The sequence below is a fragment of the Salvelinus namaycush genome, chromosome 33 (assembly GCF_016432855.1).
Source record: "Salvelinus namaycush isolate Seneca chromosome 33, SaNama_1.0, whole genome shotgun sequence".
In the NCBI taxonomy this organism is placed as follows: domain Eukaryota; kingdom Metazoa; phylum Chordata; class Actinopteri; order Salmoniformes; family Salmonidae; genus Salvelinus; species Salvelinus namaycush.
Window position 1 is genome coordinate 14314203 of NC_052339.1, and position 12201 is coordinate 14326403.

A 12201-nucleotide genomic window follows, 5' to 3' on the forward strand; every position below is an offset into this window, starting at 1 on the left:
TGACAACGCATAAAATGCACACTAACAGGAATGTAAACAAATGTATGCACAACATTTTTGATAAATAAGCTTTTTGTGAGTATGAAACATTTCTGAGATCTTTTTTTTCTTTCAGCTCATGAAGCGTGGGACCAACCCTTTACATGTTGCGTTTATATTTTTGTTCAGTGTATGTCCTGTGTAGTTCTAGGCCTATGTCCTGTATTTCTATGTGTTGTTTCACTACATCCTGTAGTTCTATGTGCCGTAGCTCTACTTCCTGTAGTTATATGAGCTGTAGCGCTACGTCCTGTGCTGTAGTTCTATGTGCTGTAGCTCTATGTGTTGTAGTTCTATGTGCTGTAGCTCTTCGTCATTTAGTTCTATGTGCTGTAGATCTACATCCTGTAGTTCTATGTGCTGTAGCTCTACGTCCTGTAGTTCTATGTGCTGTAGCTCTACGTTCTGTAGTTCCATGTTCTCTACATCTTGTGTGTTTTAGTGGTTTCCTGCTGTTCCCGACTGTCGTGTGCCATCACAGTGAAGAGTGTTGACCTGGGGTGATGATGGGGATGGTTGCTGGTCTGTGTTGCGTTGTCAAATGCCCTTGTCAGGCCTGTAGAAGGTGGAGCTGATGCACCTCCCAATTGTCACCCTCTATTAACTCTGCTCTCCCTTATCCCCTACACACACACACACACACCCTTTGCCCGCCTCTGGCAACTTCCTGTTTTGAGCTGCAGCTTCCCCAGCTCAGCTCGATGCGTTGGGGCCTGTCGGTGACGTTCTCCCCACGGGCCCCCTTTGACCTTCACCACCAGGCCTCTGGGGCTCCTCTCTCTGTCAAGTGTCAGCTGGTTTTCCCAGCCCCGGGCCCCAGACCCCGAACACACACTCCCACCAGGCCCCTGGCACACACTCCCAGTGGGACAGATCAGAACCTCACTCACTGCCAGGGCAGCTAGAACCCGACAGCACCAAGCAGAACTGCCGCCTTTAGCACAAGGCAAAGAGGCAGTCAGGCAGACAACCAGATAACAGACAGACTGACAGACGGACAGACAGACCCGGACTCCATTATCATTCTCTTTTACAGGAACAACCTAGTGAAGAGTTGCATGGGAGAGGAGAGAAGACAAATGAGACTTTAGGCACACTAATTTTCACTCTCCAAATAGTGTCAAAAACACCTGATGATTGTATCGGTATTTGAAGAAAGATGTAAAACAATTCTTGAAATATTCTTCTTCTCAACTGTTTTGACTTTGAACTGTCAAAGCTCTGGTATGTCAGTCTGTCTGTGTGAGATGTCTCTTATCTGGCGCTCTGGATCTCTCCAAGCTGGCATTCAATTTCCAGACATACCTGTAGGCCTCAGCTTCAAACTGAGTCACTGTCTGAATCCTGCTGTTGGCTCCTCTCTCTCTTCTCTCAAAATCTTTTGGCCAAACAGACACAGATATATCTGTTTTTAGCGATTGAGGTACCTCGTCATTCCATGCTTTCGTATCTTATTAAATCGCTATCGACGGAGAAGGGCTGCTGACATTTGGTCTGTTGGAGCTCCACCCTCCTTTATGTGTCATGCTAAGAACTGAATCCAATCTTATAAAGATGTTCCAGAGACAGTGTCTTTCTTTCAAAATATTATTTTCGAAAAAATATAGCTGGGAGCGACAGCACAATAATTACCGTAGCGGGGTAGTGAGTGGTGCATCACGGCACAGCGTAGCGCGGAGAGAGCGTGATGATAATAAGTCTGCCTAATGTCTCTCTGAATGCTATTAATCAGCAGCATTACCCATAGTGCCCCGGCTTTCTTCAGTTATCTCTAGTGATGAGCTCCGCTCTTGATCCCCAGCCATGTCAGCATTAGGAGGAGGGTTGTTATGTTATTACAGCTGATGTCTGCAACCGGGTATGTGCTCTTTATACCACAGCCTGCACTCTCTCCCTCTCTCTGTTTCTGTCTCTCCCATTTTTTCTCTCTCTCTCCATCTCTGTTTCTCACTCCCTTCCTCCCTCTCCTCTCTCTCAGGAAGTCTCTCAGGGGCTGAGTATCTTCGAGTAGCAGCATCGTATCCCTCTTAATCTGTGAAAGTGATAGTGCAATGTGTTCTGTGTTGAACCCGTCCCAAGGCAACCCTCTTGCATCACCAAGCTGGGTGTTTCTGTCTCCTCCGACACAAATTGGCAGGATGGACTAAGCTTCTAAGGTGCATGTTCGCCCTCCGTTCTCTTTTCGTCCTCTCCTCTCTCGCTCTCTCTCTCTTTCACTCCTGCACTCCTCTATCTCTCGTTCTCTCTCGCTCTCTCTTCCTTTTCGTCTCCCGCTCCCCTTTCCTTTCGCTTTCCCTCTGTCTTTTGTTGTCCTCCTCATCCTTCTCCCTCCCTCTTCTTCTTGCCCTCTTACCCATCCCCTCCCTTTCATGCTATTTTTTAACACTAGACTACTGAAAGTGGTGATGCTTTTCTACTGTACATCACGACTGATATCGCCCTGCACACTTTTTTTTATCAATATCAACATTGTTCCCTCCACATTGTTGTCATTTTCTCGCCGCACATGTATTCCTTATTTTTTTAGTCTGCTGGCGGTGTGTGAGCAGCGAGCGCATTGTGAGGAAATCAAACACGTATTTAATGATAATGGATAGACGAGCCGGGCCATCGTCTGAATTGATAGAGATTGGAAAAGCAGCATGGCTCACTAGAAAATTAGATCACAACATCTCTAAGGTACACTCATAATAGGGAAGTTAAAGAATGCTTTTCTTTGCGCTTCAGCTGTTGTGATTTGTCCTCTCCTTTTGTAAGGCTCCAGCCATCACACTTCATTGTTACGCTTTTCATAGAGGGAATTGGATTTTTTTTCTTTACTTCTCCCTGTACCAGTCAGTGACTTCCTCCTTTTCAATGGCCGACTTAATTAGTACATTTCAGAGTGGATTATTCACAAAAGACACTGGCTGTACGTCTGACCGGACATTTTGAATAGTAAGAAAATACCTTTCAAATATGGCTAATGGAATGTCCAGGACAAATAAGCAATAGACTTCCTGTCAGATATGTACAAATTACTTTTCAACTTTTTTGTAGAAATGACCTCCAGACAAACTAGTTTAACTTTCAGATATTTATGTTACCACTAATAAGTGTTTAGCCCTCAAAGCCTCCAATTACAAAAGTGCATTCAAACTGGAAACACCCAGCAACTCCTCTAAATCTGACTATGAACGATCCATCTCAAATGTGGCTTATTAATTCCCACATTACAGACCATAAAAATATATGCATTCATAGGCAATGTGTCCGTGACTTCTGTAATATGACAGACCGACTGGCCTTTACTTTCTCCCACACACACACACACACACACACACCACAAACACGCTAACACACACTCACACAGACACGCACACCACAAACACGCTAACACACACACACACACACACACACCACAAACACGCTAACACACACTCACACAGACACGCACACCACAAACACTCAATCTCGATCACGCTAACAAAGTTAACAAGTTATTATGGCACCGTGCCAACAAGCACAATAGTAAAAGGTCATCGTTTTAATGGCTTTTCTCCCTGTGGGTAATCATTTTTTGGTTAGCCCTGTGAAAATAGATGAAAGTACAGCCCGGCCCTGTGTGGTTAACCTATAGCGGCTCCATTTCAATAAGTGACGGGTCATTAGCTTGGCCCTCTCCTCTCTGCAGTCTGTGAAATCAGATAATCCTGACGACCAGGGCAAACGTCAATCGGTGGGAGGTTCCTGTTTCTACTGTTAGACTCTAGATGTATGACATGACAACGATAGAACAGTTGGCTACATCACATAGAGGATGGGACCAGGCTAGAAGACTTGGCTACATCACATACAGGATGGGACCAGGCTAGAAGACTTGGCTAGATCACATACAGAATGGGACCAGGCTATAAGACTTGGCTAGATCACATACAGGATGGGACCAGGCTAGAAGACTGGGCTACATCACATACAGGATGGGACCAGGCTAGAAGACTTGGCTAGATCCCATACAGGATGGGACCAGGCTAGAAGACTTGGCTACATCACATACAGGATGGGACCAGGCTAGAAGACTTGGCTACATCACATACAGGATGGGACCAGGCTAGAAGACTTGGCTACATTACATACAGGACAGGACCAGGCTAGAAGACTTGGCTACGTCACATACAGGATGGGACCAGGCTAGAACACTTGGCTACATTACATACAGGACGGGACCAGGCTAGAAGACGTGGCTACATTACATACAGGACGGGACCAGGCTAGAAGACTTGGCTACATCACATACAGGATGGGACCAGGCTAGAAGACTTGGCTACATTACATACAGGACGGGACCAGGCTAGAAGACTTGGCTACATTACATACAGGACGGGACCAGGCTAGAAGACTTGGCTACATTACATACAGGACGGGACCAGGCTAGAAGACTTGGCTACATTACATACAGGACGGGACCAGGCTATCATTTATGCCACATTGTCTTGTCAGTTGGACTGCTCATGATTGATTTTATTTTATTACTCTATAAAATCATGCACCCCTCCCTCCTTGACTTATCCTAAATAAGTCTATATAACACACTGTCGTTAGAATCGTAATAACTAGTTTTAGGAGGGCATGTCATTTTTTGAATGGTTTTCCCTTGCTGCCCCTCCTCCCTACAGTAGGGCCTGCTATGCTTCTTCTCACATAAACTAGGCCTATACCGAAACAAATTTCACACATAACAACAGATGAAATAAATTAAGTTAAGTATGATGGGGTAGAAAGGGGGAGAAGGAGTTAATGAGCGAGGGGAAGCGGAGAATGCATATGAGGGCCAAAGCGGCAGCAAAGATTCCACGCGAGCTGTTGTGCAAGTCAAATTGCCCAGAGCTCTAGGGGAGGAGACAGGTGGCCAGATGCACTAAGAACACAACCCAAGACGCATGTGTCAACTGCAAGCGACTTGTTTGTGGGAACTGTTCAATCAAGTAAAAGTGGCAAAGATTTGTGTCGACTGTTGGGACATGGGATAACAGCTAAATGAAATCCAACTGATGCCATTGTGTGAAAACGCACACTATGCAAACACGAGCTGACAATATATTCATTATAACACTTCTATTCATTATAATGCCATTATTGCTTTTAGTGCTGATTTTCACTATTTATCAAGCACACTTTGCGCTTATAATGATGGTTAGGCTACTGATGTTTTCATCATTTGACCGTGTGTCTTGTTGACCATGCATCTTCGTGTTTGTGTTTTATTTTGTCATTATAAAAAGAAGCTGTTAATGTGTTCCAAGACATATGCCTTCTGTTTGATAGTTGTAATAAAGGCACTCCACAAATAAAATTGAACACTTTAATTTTGGTGTCGTTTTTATTTTTATTTTTTTATTTTTTACATATAGCCAGCAGTAAGATAAACTAATGAACATGCTATTGTGTTATTTGAAATAACAAAACGTTGTACTCTAACACTGTTAGAATGTTGCAGTAAGAATGACTGCTCGTTAGCGTAAAAGTTCTAATGTTGGAAGTGTGGTTGGTTTTACCATATGACACATGTAAGAAGTATCCCATAAATAAGTGTAACAGAGGTGGTTTGACTGAGACCTGAATAATCTTGTTAGCTCCCCTAGCTAATGCTTAGTCTTTAGCTCAGTGGTAACTAATACAGTCTTGAGTGGCGTTTCTTTCCACTGTGACCAGCCAGCGTGTGTCTCAGCCTAATCCTTCCCCTTGGAGTGGCTTTGGCGAGGAGGCAGCGTTAAACTAGCTGGACTGAGTGGCAATGTGATGTGCAGGGGGACTAAACGGAGGGAAACAACCATCCACAATGCCCCTATAAAGTGGCTGTTTTGTAAACTGGGAGGATTAAAGGCATGAAGGAAGCCATGCAGCCCTCGGAGAGAAAGCAGAGTGTTGGCACTCTCTCCACAAATGCGTCCCAAATGGCACTCTATTCCCTATATAGTGTACTACTTTACTTTTAGTAGTTCACTATATAGGGAATAGAGTGCCATTTGGGATGCACACCATGTTTCCTTATCTGGCCCTGTCTGGACGACTAGAGATTAGGACGACTGGGCTTGGCCTCTCTCCTTTGGGTCTCTCCTTGCAAATGAGCCTATACCTCTAAAACAAGGATACCTCTATAGCAGGGATACCTCTATAGCAGGGATATCTCTATAAAAGGGATACCTCTATAGCAGGGATACCGGGCGGCAGGTAGCCTAGCAGTTAATGTTGGGCCAGTAACTAAAAGGTTGCTAGTTCAAATCCCAGAACTGACAAGGTGAAAAATCTGTTGATCTGCCCTTGAGCAAGGCACTTAATCCTAATTGCTCCAGGCTTGCCGTCAATAATGGCTGATCCCTGTCCACTCTCAGGAGTAAATTAAATTTCCATTTCACACTTCTCACACCATTTCACGGATTGTACATGCAGTGAAACATGACAAATATAACCACCCCCTATTTAACAGGGGTACCTTGTGTTGTTTTAATGGCATATGTTAAACATCCTGAACTGTTATGGAATACTGAGTTCCTCCAAGTCTTCACTCTAAGACAAAGGGTCATAAGAGTTGTCATAAGAGTGCCTCTCTGATCCTTGTCCTCTCTGCCCTTCTCTGGGCTCAGCTATTTCTCAGAAGTTAGGGAAAGTACCTTTTTAGGGAAGATGTACCTATTCAGTATGGGAATTGGGACAGAAGAGCCTATAATAAAGTCTCAGAAGAAGCCTTAGTCGCATAAGGACATAGTGTAGCTTGAACGCTACCTTTACACTCAACTTTTTCACGAAAAGAAGACACTTCAGAGCACAGGCTCTGCAGCTCAAAGAAAGAGCCAAAAAACAGAGTAACAGGGGACACAACCCACAAGCCCAAGGAACGACTCAACTCAGAGGAGAGGAAAAGAGCAACAAGAAAGGACACACAGCCATCATCAGGCAACAAGCTCAAGGAAACAACTTGGGGCCAGAGAACACACGGCCATCTCTTCTCCTTTGTTCTCTTCCGTTCGGCCTAGCCAACGTTCAAAAACTCTGCCCACAGACTAAGTATAGCCCTCCTAATGTTCTGATATATTGAGGTCTCGTCTTTCATTCTATTTCCTACCTTTCATGATCACTCTATACGTTTGTAAATATTGTGATTAGCGTTATTAAGTGTTGATTGTATAAAGAACTTGTGTTTGTCTTGTTATTCTGGGAAAAGAACTCCCAACTGAGACAGAACTCCCAAAATGTCATACCTTCAGATAAGTCCGTTAATTAGTATTGTTCTAATTTTAGTCTCAAATTCATTGTCAGGCCTTCTTAGTTGACCAGTTTTGTCCAAGAAAGGATTGGTGCCCCGTTAATAATTCCATAGTAATAAGTGTACGCACTACCTTACACCTCTATAACAAGGTAACTGGTGGCGTCCGCTCCAAAACCACAACTTTCATGTTTTGTGGTTGACGATATGTGAACTACACACCCTAGCACTGTGTGTACAGTTGTATTCAGTTGCTCTTACAATACAGTCTGCTCTGTGGCTAACAGCTAGCTAACAAGGGTCTGTAGGGATCTCCACAGGACGAGGCGCTCTAACTAGCCTAATAATAGTGTAAAGTGAACTCATTAGAGACCAGTAGTCAGTGTGAAGAGAGGTCTATTAACCGCGATGTGCGCTGGGTGCACAGTGAAATGACAGGCATTCAGCCTCATTTCACTTACACATGTGACCCTTACACAAATGGGAAAAGTGCTTTCTAAGGAACATGGTCAGGCATGATTGGCAAAAGAGATTTCCTTCCCGCTCTCTCTCTCTCTCTCTTTCTCTGCTCCTTTCTTCCCCTCTCCCACCTCCTGCTCTTCTGCGCTCCTCTACGTTTGTGAAAGTTGAGGAAGGAAACAGAAAAACAAACTCGGTCTTTCCATCTGCAGTCACATCACACTTAAAATGTATTATTTTTTATTTCATATCAAGTGTGAGAAATGTGTTACACAATACACTCCCACATTATAGACGTGGAGCTGTGTTCGTTTGTGTGGAATAGCAACGTCATTTCCACCTGCATTTAATGACTAGCACTTTAGTGAAACAAAACGAACACAGCCAGGACGGAGATGGGAAGTCATTGTTGTGTGTCTCTGTATTGAGTGGCTTGATGATCTATTTAAAGATCCACAAGATGCTAATGAGGTCTTTATTGTCTGGACCTGCAGACTCCGATGCCAGTTAAATAACACTGCATGTCATTATGGTAATGGGGCCAGCCGCAAAGCGTGTGTCAGTCGCAGGCAAGCTGTGTTTGCAAGCAGCAGTACCATTTCACTTCCCCATTGATTGACGCCATTCCATTCCCATCTCAGAGAGAGAGAGAGAGAGAGGATGAAAGGGAGAAATGCACCCCTGAAGTATTCTCTGTTGATGTTTTGCTATTCCGAACATATTTATGCATTTTAGATTTACCTCACCAACATAATTTAAAATAGCACTATGCATTCAAGGTGTGTGGACCGGTTGACTTTAAAAATGTTTTTTTATAGCGTATTATTCTGAAACAAAGATGGGTAATTGAATATCAAAACCAAAATAAAGTAAAACAAATTCAATTAAAGCTTCCAACGTGCTCGTCCCCTGAACCTCGTTTACCAAAGTGTTTTCTAATCCCTAACCAGCATCCCGACACTACAGTACCCCATTAAGAAGTACAGTACAGGGCCTAGTCAGAAGACACCATGGGAGGCAGAGTGCTCTCAGTTAGTGGTGGTGATAACTCTATTACTGAGCTGTGTTAATACAGTATGCTGCAGTGATGGTGGCCTCAGGGCAGGCATAGCTCTCTCAGCACGTGATGTGCTTTCGGATGATGATATAAATAGCACTGGTGTATTTTACTGTAATAATGGGAACAAGTTACATTTGCACATTTCTACACAATTGCACAGTTAGTACATTTGTACAGTAGTTTGTAATGTGGCATGGTGGACATGCATCAGTCATACCATTTGGATTCCCTCCCTCCCTCCCTCCCTCCTCAGAATGAGTATCATGCTTTTCTGTTACCATGGTACCAGTATCACTATTCGTATAAGGATTAGTCCAATAAGATAAGTCAATAAGACAACTTCATCAAATAAGATTGACTCCAAATGTCTTGAGAATTACAAAACGGAGTGCGGGACAAATATTGAACACATGTTCATTAATAAACTATTTGCATAAATATGGCTGTTTAATCGAAGCAAACCTCCCTGTATTAGGTAGGTACTGTAATAACCATGACAGGGATTGTGTGATGGTCCTCCTAGGTAATTACAGTAGACAGCTGCTCAGGCATCCTAGATCAGTCCCAAATCAACACCAGACTCATCATTAGCAGGGTCTAAATAAAGCATCTAAATGTGTATAAGAAAGAGAGGACCTCTGGTTCACATGGTAGTATAGTTGATTGTCTGTTGTCCCTGTAAGTGTTTGGCTGTTAGTCTGTTGTCATTTGATAGATCCCTGTAAAAGGGGAAACAGGTATAATGGAGGATGTTGTATGTCTGCTCCGACAACATGAACATCCATCCATACATCAATATGCTCCTTAGTCTTGCAACAGGGCAGGCCTAATCAGAGGGCTTTCATCTGCAGGTTGAGAACAAGACAGACAGGGGGCTGATTAATAGGATGCATCCCAACTTGCACCCTATTCCCTTTATAGTTCCCTACTTACATTTCTCAAAAGTAGTGCAACATATAGGGAATAGGGTGCGATTTGAGACGCACTAGAGGGAGATTAATAGGCTAAAAACTAGGCCTTGACCCCTCAAGGTCCTTGGATTACCATAGTGTTCTGAATAGATGTTTAGACCTAGGTTGAGTCCCAAATGGCACCCTGTTCCCTATATAGTGCACTACTTTTGATGAGAGCCCTATGAACCCTGGTCAAAAGTAGTGCACTGTAAAGGCAATAGGGTGTCATATGGGACGTAGACCTATACAATACCTACCTACCTCTTTGTTTAGCAGCAGAGCCTTGGCTAATGTTATACATTGATTTATGCATTGGCTTCATTGATAGCCTGCATTGTGAATAGGGTTGCAAAGGGTGGGAAACTTTCTGGTAAATTTCCAGAAATGTTCCATGGGAAGTTAAGTCCGGGAATTTGGGTAATTTTGCTTAAATTCATCAAAAAAGTTAGCTTATAACAGTGAACCTTTTTTGTGGGATACACATAAGGCAATTCTAGGTCTTGTGGCATATTTTGGTTAAATTATCCCCAATTCAATGGAATTGCAACCCTCTGCATGCACAGTGCATTCTTCCATCAAATGTGCAGTGCACTTGTCCATCACATGTACAGCTAATTCTCAAGATCTTGCGCACTAATGAGATGCTATTGAGCCCACACTACTACACTGTCTGAGCCAAGGACTACATGTTTTCTGGTAAGTTTTGATTACAATACTGGGTGGGGTGAATATATTTTATATGACATACATTATTTTTTGTTAACTAGTAAATAGTAGCCTACAGAAAAGTGTGTTTAAATCATTTCTAACTTGTTAACAGTTTCTGCTACCATGTGGGTTTTAGCTTGCTTGAGCCTGCTAACTGAGGAGTGTTAATTCACCTGTTTCCATACATGTTTCATTTTAAAACATTTATCTTACAAAGTAGTTGTTTAATCTAACTGCTTAACTATTTATATGTACATGGAATTGTATTTGCTGTTTTGTTTCCAAATTTTTTCCTAAACTTTACAGGAAAATGGCACGGGCACTATCTGATGTGTGGAGATATTTCACTGCAGCTAATGTAGAAGTAAAAGCTGTGTACATTTGCAAATAGTGTGCCAAATCATATGTGAAGAATGCCACAAAGATGCAGAATCAACTGGCCAAGTACATAAAGTTCCCTCAGCGCTCACAACAAGCAACTTCTTACAAAAGTCCCTCTTCTTCTATTCGAGGTGAAAATTATGAATCGGACACCTTATTGATAGCAACAGCTCATGGTCCTCCTGAAATCAGATTTTTTTTTGACTCAATGGAGGAACGTAGTCAGAGAAATGCTGATGAATGTCTTGCTCGAGCTGTGTATGCAACTGGTTCACCTCTGATGCTCATAGGCAATGTGTATTGGAAGACATTTCTGAATGTTCTTCACCCAGCATACACCCCTCCAACCGGACATGCTTTATCTACTCATTTTCTGGATACAGAGTTCAACAGAGTTCAAGTGAAGGTCAAGCAAATCATTGAGAAAACAGACTGTATTGCCAGCATCTCTGATGGGGGGTCGAATGTTCGTGGGCAAGGAATAATTAACTACATCATCTCCACCCCTCAACCAGTATTCTACAAGAGCACAGACACAAGGGACAACAGACACACCGGTCTCTACTTTGCAGATGAGCTGAAGGCAGTCATCAATGACCTTGGACCACAGAAGGTATTTGCACTGGTGACAAACAATGTTGCGAACATGATGGCTGCTTGGTCTAAAGTGGAGGAGTCCTACCCTCACATCACACCCATTGACTGTGCTGTTCATGCATTGAATCTGCTCCTCAAGGACATCATGGCAATGTAAACAATGGATACACTACAAGAGATCCAAAGAAATGGTTAGGTATGTGAAGGGTCATAAAGTTATATCAGCCATCTACCTCACCAAGCAAAGTGAGAAGGATAAGAGCACCACATTGAAGCTGCCCAGCAACACCCGTTGGGGTGGTGTTGTCATCAGGTTTGACAGTCTCCTGGAGGGGAAGGAGTCTCTCCAAGAAATGGCCATATCACAGTCTGCCGATATGGACAGCCCCATCAAGAGGATCCTCCTGGATGATGTATTTTGGGAGAGAGTGGTAAGCAGCCTGAAACTCCTGAAACCTATAGCAGTAGCCATTGCACGGCTTGAGGGAGATAATGCCATCCTGTCTGATGTTCAGACTCTGCTTGCAGATATAAAAGAAGAAATCCGTGCTGCCCTGCCCACTTCACTGTTGCTCCAAGCAGAGGAAACTGCAGTTCTGAAATACATCAAAAAGCGTGAAGACTTCTGCCTGAAGCACATACACGCCGCAGTGTACATGTTGGACCCAAAGTATGCTGTCAAGAGCATCCTGTCTGGTGCAGAGATCAACAAGGCCTATGATGTCATCACTACTGTGTATCACCACCTTGGCCTGGATGAG